This window comes from Schistocerca serialis, unplaced genomic scaffold, assembly GCF_023864345.2.
Source record: "Schistocerca serialis cubense isolate TAMUIC-IGC-003099 unplaced genomic scaffold, iqSchSeri2.2 HiC_scaffold_1362, whole genome shotgun sequence".
Lineage (NCBI taxonomy): Eukaryota > Metazoa > Arthropoda > Insecta > Orthoptera > Acrididae > Schistocerca > Schistocerca serialis.
Window position 1 is genome coordinate 24696285 of NW_026047583.1, and position 13052 is coordinate 24709336.

Genomic DNA, 13052 nt, shown 5'->3' on the forward strand with positions numbered 1-13052 from the left:
TGTACTTATGTCGGCATTGTGTCTTTTGTATTTCATTCCGATGCAATTACTGTGTTGTATCGTCAATGTGATGGTCCAAGTGATACAGCAAACCTGAAGTGAAGCATCGGGATCTAAAATTGGTCTCACAGAGAAGGCTCAAAACATAGACAGTAAGAAGACACAGTTTTCTAGTTCTTAAGCCGGCATTGTGCATTTTGTATTTAATTGCGATGCAATTTTTGTGTTTCATCGTCAAAGAGGATGCGCAAGGGATACAGCAAGCCTCAAGTGAAGCATCGGAATCTAAAACTGGTTTCAAAGTGAAGGCTCAAAACATAGACATCAACAAGACTCAGTCCTCTTGCACTTAAGTCGGCATTGTGCATTTAGTATTCAATTCCGATGCAATTTTATTCTTTCATCGTCAATGTGAAGGTCCAAGGGATACAGTAAACCTGCAGTTATGCATCGGAATCTAAGACTGGTGACCCAGGACAGGATCGAAATATAGACACTAAGAAAAGTCAGTCTTCTTGTACCTATGTCGGCATTGTGCCTTTTGTATTTAATTCCGTTGCAATTACTGTGCTGCACCGTCAATGTGAAGGTCCAAGGGATACAGCAAACTTGAAGTGAAGCATCGGAATCTAAAACTGGTCTCACAGGGAAGGCTCAAATCATAGACAGCAATGAGCCACAGTCGTCTAGTACTTAAGTCGGCATTGGCCCTTTTGTATTTAATTCCCCTGTAAATTCAGTGCTTCATCGTCAAAGTGAAGGTCCAATGGATGCATTAAAAATGACGTGAAGCATCGGAGTCTAAAACTGGTCTCAGATTGAAGGCTCAAAGCATAGACAGCAAGAAAACTCAGTCTTCTTCATCTTAAGTCGGCATTGTGCCTTTTGTATTTAATTCCTTTGCAATTCTTGTGTTTCATCGTCAAAGTGAAGGTACAGGTTATACAGTAAACCTGGATTGAAGCCACGGATTATAAAACCGGTCTCACAGTAAAAGTTAAAAACATAGTCGGTAATTAGACTCAGTCTTCTTGTACTTAAGTCGGCATTGTGCATTTCGCAATTAATTCCGATGCAATTTCAGTGTTTCATCGTCAATGTAAAGGTCCAAGGGATACAGTAAATCTGACGTGAAGCATCGGAGTCTAAAACTGGTCTCACAGGTAAGGCTCAAATCATAGACTGCAAGAAAACTCAGTCTTCTTCTTCTTAAGTCGGCATTGTGCACTTTGTATTTAATTCCGATGCAATTTCTGTGTTTCATCGTCTATGTGATGGTGCTAACGATGCAGTAAATTTGCAGTTGAGCATCGGAATCTAAAACTGGTGACACAGAAAAGGCTCAATACATAGAGACTAAGAATAGTCAGTTTTCTTGTACTTAAGTCGGCATTGTGCCTTTTGTATTTAATTCCGGTGCAATTTATGTGTTTCATCTCCAAAGTGAGGGTCTAAGGTACACAGTAAACCTGAAGTGAAGCATCGGAATCTGAAACTGGTCTCACAGCAAAGGCTCAAAACATAGACCATAAGAAGACTCAGTCTTCTTGTGCTTAATTCGGCATTGGGCCTTTTATATATAATTCCGATGCAAATTCTGTGATTCATCAATGTGAAGGTCCAAGGGATACAGTAAACGATGTAGTTGTGCATCGGAATCTAAGACTGGTGACCCAGGTAAGGCTGGAAACATAGACGCTAAGAAAAGTCGGTCATCTTGTACTTAAGTCGGCATTGTGCCTTTTTTATTTAATTCCGATGCAATTTCTGTGTTTCATCGTCGATGTGAAGGTCCAAGGGATACAGTAAACCTGAAGTGACGCATCGTAGTCTAAAGCTGGTGACACAGGAAAGACTCCAATGATAGGCAGTAAGAAGACGCAGTCTTCTTGTACTTACAACGGCATTGTGCCCTTTGTATTTATTCCGATGCAATTTCTGTGTTTCATTGTCAATGTGATGGTCCAATGGATGAAGTAAAAATGACGTGAACCATGGGAGTCTAAATCTGGTCTCACATTGAAGGCTCAAAGCATAGACAGCAAGAAAACTCAGTCTTCCTCTACTTAAGTCGGCATTGTGCCTTTTGTATTAATTTTCGATGCAATGTCTGTGTTTCATCGTCAATGTGAAGGTCCAAGGGATGCAGTAAACCTGCAGTTGTGCATCGGAATCTAAAACTGGTGACACAGGAAGGGTTCAAACCATAGACTGTAGGAAGACTCAGTCTTGTTGTACTTAAGTCGGCATTGTGCTTTCGCAATTAATTCCGATGCAATTTCAGTGTTTCATCGTCAATGTGAAGGTCCAAGGGATACAGTAAACCTGACGTGAAGCATTGGAGTCTAAAACTGGTCTCACAGTAAAGGCTCAAATCATAGACACTAAGAAAAGTTAGTTTTCTTGAACATAAGCCCCTCATTGTGCCCTTTGTATTTAATTCGGATGCAATTCCTGTGGTTCATCGTCTAAGTGAAGGCCCAGGGGATACTGTAAACCTGCAGTCGTGCATCGGAATCTAAAACTGGTGACACAGGAGAGGCTGAAACATAGTAACGATGAAAAGTCAATCTTCTAGTACTTAAGGCGACCTTGTGCCTTTTGTATTTAATTCTGATGCAATTTTTGTGATTCATCGTTAAAGTGAATGGGCAAGGGATACAGTAAACCTGAAGTGAAGACTCGGAATCTAAAACTGGTCTCACAGGGAAGGCCCAGGTCATAGACAGCAAGAAAACTCAGCCTTCTTCTACTTAAGTCGGCATTGTGCCCTTTGTATTTAATTCCAATGCAATTTCTATGTTTCATCGTCAATGTGATGGTCCAGGCGATGCAGTAAATTTGCAGTTGAGCATCGGAATTTAAAACTGTCGACACAGTAAAGGCTCAAACCATTGACAGTAAGAAGATTCAGCCTTCTTGTACTTATGTCGGCATTGTGCCTTTCGCATTTAATTCCGATGCAATTTCAGTGTTCCATCGTCAATGTGAAGGTCCAAGGGATTCAGTAAACATGACGTGAAGCATCGGAGTCTAAAACTGGTCTTACAGGGATATTTCAAAACATATACAGCAAGTGAACCTAGTCTTTATCTACTTAAGTCGGCATTGTGCCCTCTGTATTTACTTCCGATGCAATTTCTGTGTTCCTTCGTCAATGTGAAGGTCCAAGGGATGCAGTAAGTCTGCAGTTGAGCATCAGAATGTAAAACTGGTGACACACGAAAGACTCAAAATATCGACACTAAGAAAAGGCCGTCAACTTGTACTACTGTCGGCATTGTGCCTTTTGTATTTAATTCCGATGCAATTTCTGTGTTTCATCGTCAATGTGAAGGTCGACGGGATACAGTAAATCTCCAGTAGTGCATCATAATCTATAAATGGGGACATAGGAAATTCTCAAAGCATAGACACTAAGAAAAGTCAGTCCTCTTGTACTTAAGTCGGCATTGTGCCTTTTGTATTATTTTTCGATGCAATTTTTGTGTGTCACCGTCAATGTGAAGGTCCAAGGGAAGCAGTAAACCATCAGTTGTGCATCGAAATCTAAAACTGGTGACACCGGAAAGGCTCAAACCATAGACAGAAAGAAGACTCAGTCTTCTTGTACTTAAGTCGGCATTGTGCCTTTCGCATTTAATTCCGATGCAATTTCACTGTTTCATCGTCAATGTGAATGTCCAAGGGATACAGTAAACCTGACGTGAAGCATCGGAGTCTAAAACTGTTATCACAGGTAAGGCTCAGATCATAGACAGCAAGAAAACTCAGTCTTCTTCTACTTAAGTCGGCATTGTGCACTTTGTATTTAATTCCGATGCAAGTTCTGTGTTTCATTGTCAATGTGATGGACCTAGCGATGCAGTAAATTTGCAGTTGAGCAACGGAATCTAAAACTGGTGACACAGAAAAGGCTCAATAAATAGACACTAAGAATAGTCAGTCTTCTTGTACAAAAGTCGGCATTGTGCCTTTTTTATTTAATTCTGATGCAATTTCTGTGTTTCATCGGAAATGTGAAGGTCCTACGGATACAGTAAACCTGTAGTGAAGCATCGAAATCTAAAACTGGTTTCACAGGAAAGGCTCAAAACATAGATGGTAAGAAGACTCAGGCCTCTTGTACTTAAGCCAGCATTGTGCCTTTTGTATTTAATTCCAAAGCAATTTCTGTGTTTCATCGCCAATGTGAAGGTCCAAGGGATAGAGTAAACCTGAAGTGACGCATCGGAATCTAAAGCTGGTGACACAGGAAGGACTCAAATCGTAGGCAGTAAGAAGACGCAGTCTTTATGTACCTATGTCTGCATTGTGCCTTTTGTATTTAATTCCGATGCAATCTATGTGTTTCATCGTCAACGTGAAGGTCTAAGGGATACAGTAAACCTGAAGTGAAGCATCGGAATCCAAAACTGGTTTCACAGCAAAGGCTCAATCCATAGACCGTAAGAAGACTCAGTCTTCTTGAACATAATTCTATACTGTGCCATTTGTATTTAGTTACCATGCAATTTCTGCGCTACATCGTCAATGTGAAGGTCCAAGGGATACAGTAAATCTGCAGTTGTGCATCGGAATCTAAAACTGGTGACACAGGTCAGGCTCGAAGCATAGACACCATGAGAAGTCAGTCTGCTTGTACTTAAGTCGGCATTGTGCCTTTTGTATTTAAATTTGATGTAATTTCTGTGTTTCACGTCATAGTGAACAGCAAGTGAACTCAGTCTTTATCTACGTAAGTCGGCATTGTGCCCTTTGTATTTACTTCCGATGCAAATTCTGTGTTCCTTCGTCAATGTGAAGGTCCAAGGGATGCAGTAAGTCTGCAGTTGAGCATCAGAATCTAAAACTGGTGACACACGAAAGGCTCAAAATATCGACACTAAGAATAGTCAGTCTTCTTGTACTTAAGTCAGCATTGCGCTCTTTGTATTTACATCCGATGCAATTTCTGTGTTTCACGTCATAGTGAAGGTCCAAGCGATACAGTAAACCTGAAGTGAAGCATTGCCATCTACAACTGGTCTCACAGTATAGGCTCAAATCATAGACACTAAGAAAAGTCAGTTTTCTTGAACATAAGCCGGCATTGTGCCCTTTGAATTTAATTCGGATGCAATTCCTGTCTTTCATCGTCAAAGTGAAGGCCCAGGGGATACAGTAAACCTGCAGTCGTGCATCGGAATCTAAAACTGGTGACACAGGAGAGGCTGAAACATAGTAACGATGAAAAGTCAATCTTCTAGTAGTTAAGGCGACCTTGTGCCTTTTGTATTTAATTCCGATGCAATTTTTGTGATTCATCGTGAAAGTGAATGTCAAAGGGATACAGTAAACCTGAAGTGAAGCGTCGGATTCTAAAACTGGTCTCACAGGAAGGCTGAAAACATAGACGGTAAGAAGACTCAGTCCTCTTGAACTTAAGTCGGCATTGTGTCTTTTGCATTTAATTCCGATGCAATTTCTTTGTTTCATCGTCAAAGTTAAGGTCCAAGGTAAACAGTAAACCTCAAGTGAAGCATTGGAATCTAAAAGTGTGCTCACAGGAATGGCTCATACAAGGACGGTAAGAAAACACAGTCTTCTTGTACTTACGTTTTCATTGTGCCTTAAGTATTTAATTCCGATGCAATTTCTGTGTTTCATCGTCAATGTAAAGTTACAAGGGATACAGTAAACCTGCAGTTGTGCATCGGAATCTAAAACTGGTGACTCAGGAGAGGCTCAAAATATGGACACTATGAAAAGTCAGTCTTCCTGTACTTAAGTCGGCATTGTGCCCTTTGATTTAATTCTGATGCAATTACTGTGTTTCATCGTCAAAGTGAAGGCCCAAGGGATACAGTAAACTTGCAGTCGTGCATCGGAATCAAAAACTGGAAACACAGGCGAGGCTCAAACATAGACACTAAGAAAAGTCAATCTTCTAGTACTTAAGGCGACCTTGTGCCTTTTGTATTTAATTCCGATGCAATTTCTGTGTTTCATCGTCACTGTGGTGGTCCAAGGGATGCAGTAAATCTCCTGTTGAGCATCGGAATCTACAGCTGGTGACACAGGACAGGCTCAAACCATAGACACTAAGATTAGTCAGTGTTTCAACGTCAAAGTGAAGGTCTATGGGTTACAGTAAACCTGAAGTAAGACATCGGAATCTATAACTGGTCTCACAGCAAATGCTCAAAGCGTAGACCGTAAGAAAACTCAGTCTTCCTGTACATAATTTGGCATTGTGCCTTTCGCATTTAATTCCGATGCAATTTCTGTGCTTCATAGTCAATGTGAAGGTCCAAGGGATACACTAAAGCTGCAGTTGAGCATCGGAATCTAAAAGTGGTGACACAGGACGGGCTCGAAACGTAGACACTATGAAAAGTCAGACTTCTTGTACTTAAGTCAGCATTGTGCCTTTTGTATTTAATTCCGATGTAATTTTTGTGTTTCATCGTCGAAGTGAGGGTCCAAGGGATAGAGAACCTGACGTGATGCATCGGAATTTAAAACTGGTCTCACGGGAAAGGCTCAAAAAATGGACTGTAAGTAGACTCAGTCTTTTAGTACTTAAGTCGGCATTGTACCATTTGTATTTAATTCCAATGCAGTTTCCGTGTTGCATTGTCAATGTGAAGGCTTAAGGGATACTGTAAACCTGACGTGAATCATCGGAAACTAGAACTGGTTTCACAGGAAGGGCTCATAACATAGCTGGTAAAATGACTAAGTCTTCTTGAACTTAGGTCGGCATTGTTCCTTTTGCATTTATTTCCGATGCAATTTCTGTGTATCATCGTCAAAGTGAAGGTCCACGGTGTGCAGTAAACCTCACGTGACGCATCGGAATCTAAAACTGGTCTCACAGGGAAGGCTCAAAACATAGACAGCAAGAAAACTCAGTCTTCTTCTACTTAAGTCGGCATTGTGCCCTATGTTTTTAATTCCGATGCTATTTCTGTGTATCATCGTCAATGTGAAGGTCCAAGTGATGCAGTAAATCTGCAGTTGTGAATCGGAATCTAAAACTGGTGACACCGGAAAGGCTCAAACCATAGACAGAGAGAAGACTCAGTCTTCTTGTACTTAAGACGGCATTGTGCCTTTTGTATTTAATTACGATGCAATTTCAGTGTTTCATCGTCAATCTGAAGGCCCAAGGGATACAGTAAACCTGACGTGAAGCATCGGAATCTAAAACTGGTCTCACAGGGAAGGGTCGAGACATAGACGGAAAGAAGACTCAGTCATCTAGTACTTAAGTCGGCTATGTGCCTTATGTATTTAATTCCGATGCGATATCAGTGTTTCATCGTCAATGTGAATGTCCAAGGGATACAGTAAACCTCAAGTGAAGCATCGGAATCTAAAACTGGTCTTACAGGAAAGGGTCAAAACATAGACGGTGTGAAGATTCAGTCTTCTTGTACTGAAGTCGGCATTGTGCCTATAGTATTTAATTCCGATGCAATTTCACAGTTCCGTCGTCAATGTGAAGGTCCAAGGAGTAGAGTAAATATGCAGTTGTGCATCGGAATCTAAAACTGGTCTCACAGGGAAGGCTCAACACATAGACAGCAATTAAACTCAGTCTTCTTCTACTTAAGTCGGCATTGTGCCCTTTGTATGTAATTCCGATGCAATATCTGTGTTTCTTGGTCAAAGTGAAGGTCCAAGTGATAGAGTAAACCTGAAGTGAAGCATTGGAATGCAAAACTGGTCTCACAGTGTTGTGTCCAGACAAGACATCATAGACAGAATGAGAGGAAGCCGAAAAGCACGCGCTATGCTAAAGCAGGGTGCGTGAGATCTGAACAGGATACGTAATGAATGCTATAAAGAAAAGTACGTAGCTTCTGAAATACTTAACTTTAATCCATCCTTTTGGTACATCTGGAGCTTGTGGCGATACAAGTGAGACTCTTTAGATACATGCAATGTTACTAATGGCGCCTTGCTAGGTCGTAGCCATTGACTTAGCTGAAGGCTATTCTAACTACCGGCTCGGCAAAGGAGCGAGGCTTCGTCAGTATAGTCGCTAGCTACGTCGTCCGTACAACTGGGGCGAGTGCTAGTCAGTCTCTCGTGACCTGCCTTGTGGTGGCGTTCGGTCTGCAATCCCTGAAAGTGGCGACACGCGGGTCCGACATGTAGTAATGGACCGCGGCCGATTTAAAACTACCACCTAGCAAGAGTGGTGTCTGGCGGAGACACCACATTCCTCCCCCGCAAATCGGCGAACGGTCGTGTTATAAGGCTTCCGCCCGCCGTGGGGAGGACCCCATGTTGACGTATGCGATGAGGTGGTGAGCCTAACAACAGGCGAGGCCGTGCCACCCGCACCCGGCCATTCCGTCCGGGGGGAGCTAGGAAACGCCTGAAAACCTATTCCAGGGTGCACGTCAACACGCGGTGTATGCGCCCGTAAAGAGACAGGAGGGGTGGAAGGTCGATCTCCATTGCGTCGGGGTACCCGACGCGCGAAGACGCCATGTGGTCCGGAGCGGGCAAGAGTTCCATGGTGGAGGATGGCTGGTCACGGGAAGCGATCGGCGGCGCGTGACCCAGGGAGGCGCTTGGCGGCTGCAGCGAAGCGTCCACTGCGGGCGGCGCCGGCTGGAGGACAGGCGGCGGCAGCGGTGGCTGCGGCGGCGCGTCGCCATGGGGCGAAATGGAAGGCATCGTCGGTAACACCTGGGGATGAGGTGAGCCAGTAGATGGGTCCCCAGGCCGCTGACCGGACGGCACCGTCGCTGAAAGCAGACGGGGAGCGGCAGAACCCGTGCGACGACAGAGGCGCAGCTGATTGAGATGCCGAAGCACCTCACCAGAGGCCCCCAAAACCAAATACATCGCGCGGCCAAGGCAGCGAAGAATGCGCCCTGCGAGCCAACGCCGTGAACCTCGTTGGTTGCGATAGAATACAACGTCGCCTGGAGCAAAAGCAGAAGTGTGCCGCTGCACAGGAACCTGATGCGGCGGGTGCAGCAAAGACATCATGGTTCGATGAGGACGACCGTGGAGCAACTCAGCCGGCGAGCGACCATCTCGGGGCTGAGAGCGATACGATGACAAAAAGTGCAACAACGCGTCCTCCCGAGAATGCGACTCTTTCAACTTCAACATCTGGGACTTGAAAGTCCGGACCAACCGTTCAGCGGGACCGTTTGACTGAGGCGAAAACGGCGCGGATGTCAGATGTTGAATACCATTGGCCTGGCAGAATGCCTGAAATTCTGCGGACATGGATTGTGGGCCATTGTCGGAAACAATAGTCTGCGGAAGACCTTCAATGCAAAAGATAGCAGACAACGCTTGGATGGTGGCAGAATACGTCGTGGAAGATATTCGGACAACAAAAGGAAAATTACTGAAGGCATCTACCAGAACCAACCATCGAGCATTCCAGAATGGACAAGCAAAATCGATGTGCAAGCGTTGCCAAGGGGAAGTGGCTTTTGGCCATGCAAAGACTTTCCGCGGCGGTGCGGATTGTTGTTCGGCACACGCCATGCAAGAAGAGCACATATTCGTAATCGCAGCATCGATTCCGAAGCAAGTACAGTGCTGACGAGCAAGTTGTTTCGTTCGCACTATACCCCAATGTCCTTGGTGAAGAAGCCGTAAGACAGAGGACTGTAACGAACGTGGGACCACGACTCTGGACTGATCATTATCAAAACGCGACAGCAAAACACCACGTCGTACAAAAAGTCTCTCCTTGTGAGCAAAAAAATCGGTGAACCAGCGGATCCTCAATCCGCGATTTCGACAAAGGCCATTGCGTAGCAACAAAACGCAAACGGTAGCAAGGACAGGGTCAGCAGCTGTGGCTGTAGCTACACGACGAAAATCAATCGGAAACGATTCGACCACGTCATCGGTTTCCGCATCAATGAACAGGCCAGCATGTTCGGAAGAATCGAATGCTCTATCCTCAGCAACAGGCCAACGGGACAAAGCATCAGCGTTTCCGTGCTTAGCAGTGGACCGATACAAGATATCGTAGCGGTACTGCGAGAGGAAAATAGACCAGCGAATGAAATTCTGCGCTGTACGCGGAGGTACAGGCTTGTTCGGATGAAAAAGTGACGTCAAAGGTTTGTGGTCTGTGATGATGGTAAAGGGACGACCATACAAGAAATCATGGAACTTAGTAACACCAAAGACGAGAGCCAAAGCTTCTTTCTCTATCTGTGAATAATTTCTTTGCGCAGACGAGAGTAATTTGGACGCAAAGGCAATTGGGCGATCATGCAACCCATCTCTGTGCGCAAGCACAGCACCGATCCCGAAATCCGATGCATCTACCATCAACAAAAGGGGTTTCTGGGGATTGAATGGCGTAAGGCAAGTATTTGAAAGCAACGCCAATTTCAACTGGCGAAAGGCGCGTTCGCATTCCGTCGTCCACACGAACGGAACACCTTTACGGCGTAAGCGATGAAGCGGAGCTGAAATGGAAGAGGCATTGCGCAGAAAGCGATGATAATAGTTAATTTTACCCAACACACTCTGTAGCTGCTTCAAATTATGCGCCGAAGGTAAGTCTTGTATGGCACGGAGGTGCTCTGGACTGGGATGTATGCCTTGGGCATTGATTACATGTCCCAGATATGGCAAGTCACGAGCAAAAACACACATTTGTCCTTCCGCAAGCGAAGACCATTTTGTCGCAACACTTGAAATAACGTTCGTAGATTCGCTCAATGTTCGTCATCTGTCCTTCCGGAGATCACAATATCGTCCAGATAGTTCGCAGCAGTGGGGACCGACGCACAAACAGTTTGTAAATATTGCTGAAACAATGCAGGGGCGGATGCACACCCGAATGGCAGTCTTTTGAATCGGTACAAACCAAGATGCGTGGTAACCACCAAGACGCGCTGGGATTCTTCGTCCACCGGTATTTGCAAGTACGCATCGGCGAGGTCCAACTTCGAAAAGTATTTACCCGGGCACAGTTTATCAAAAAGATCTTCCGGGCGGGGTAAAGGAAAAGTTGCAGTCACTAGTTGTGGATTCACAGTGGCCTTGAAGTCCACACAAAGTCTCAATTTTCCGGAAGGTTTTGGCAAAATTACTAAGGGTGAGGCCCAGAGAGAAGCCTGCACACGTTCAATTACACCTTGTAATTCTAAACCGTGTAATGTTCTTGCGACCTCATCACGCAATGCGTGAGGAACATTGCGCGCTCTGAAAAATTTCGGTTGCGCGTTGACTTTCAGTTCCAAATGTGCTTCATAGTTTTTAGCGCAGCCTAAGCCCGGTGCAAAAATGTCTCCAAATTCTTCACACAGACGAGAAACCCTGTCTGAAGGCACAGTCTGATTCACTGATAGGACCTGATTTACTATAGACATGTTAAACAATTGAAATAAATCTAAACCAAACAAGTTCACTGCAGAAGAAGAACGAAGAACGTAAAATGACACAAGTTTTGTCTGTCCCTTGTATGTTGCAAGAAGAGTGCACTGTCCTAACACAGGGATATTCTGACCTGAATAACTATGTAACTTAACATTTGTGGCACGCAACGGAGGTTCGCCCAGTTGTTTGTACGTGTCGTGATTGATCAATGAAACTGCAGCTCCGGTATCGAGCTGGAATGGTATGACCTTGCCATGAAAGTCCAAGTCTACAAAAAGTTTATTGTCCTGCTGACGACAAGAGTGACTGTCTCGTGCAATTTGAACTGATACAGGTACAGCATCACTTGCTAACTGACGTGATTTCCAGCGACGTCGACGCACACGTTTTGTGGGACGAACACAGTCACTGTTAGAGAAAGTGGCACTGGACGAAGTGGAATTAATTACATGAATGTCCATGGGTGAAGGTTCACGAGCCTGAGTATTCTTGGTTCGATTCCGGCGCGAAGCAGAAGGCCTGAAATGATTAAGAATGTCTGATCTGAGCTTTTTCTGGCAAACACTTTGAACATGTCCTTTTTTATTACAGTAAAAACAGATAGCTTGGCGTGATGGGCAATTTTCACGCGAATGTCTAGTGGCACACCGCGGGCATGATTTCACTGCAGTTGTATGCTGCCGCGGCACACCTGATTTAGAGCGTGGCGGCAGCTGCGTGGATGTGCGCGAGGACAGTTTACCTGTCCGTGCAGCGCACCCGGCGGGCCGGTTAATGTTACACACGGCTGGCGAAGTTGCATATGATTCCTGAGCAAAGTCAAGCGTGTCTTGTCTATCTAATATGTCTATCACTTGCTGAAGGGAGGGATTAACTAGTTTCAAAATCTGTTCCCGTATACGAACATCTGAAACGTTCTGTGCTATTGCATCACGTACCATAGTATCTGAATAAGGGAGTCCACATTCACACTCAAAAGCACAATCCCTCGTAAGGCCTTGCAATGTTGCAACCCACTCCCTATTAGATTGACTGGCTGTACGTTTTGCACGAAAGAAAGTATACCTTTTTGTAACGACATTGACTGTATCCTTGAAATAGGCATCTAAAGCAGACAAAATTTCTTCGTAGACAGAGTTGCTACGTCGCGTCGGGGAAACAATTTCACTATCACACGGTACGTTTGAACCCCTACACACGCCAATAAATGAGGCTGCCGCTCGTTACCTTGAATTCTGTAGGCGGCGAGATGAAATCCAAACTCGCGTGACCACTCCGTCCAGGATTCCACGTCTGCGTGAAAATTACGGAATGGAGGTGCAACTGCATGTTGTGGCTGCGATAGCGGTGAAGCGGCGGCTGCCGCATCGTTTTGCAGTGCACGTTGACCCTGGACGAACTGTCCAAGGGCATCCAATAACGCCCGCGTCTGCTGATTCTGCAAGCGATAAAATTCGGACAGTACATCTGGCGAAGCCATGACACAAGTAAATGTAAGCAATTTGAAAGAACAAGACCCTTTTCGCTGACTCGTCGCCGAAAAATGTTGTGTCTAGACAAGACAGCCTAGACACAACGAGAGGAAGCCGAAAGGCACGCGCTATGCTAAAGCAGGGTGCGTGAAGTCTGAAACTGGATACGTAATGAATGCTATAAAGAAAAGTACGTAGCTTCTGAAATACTTAACT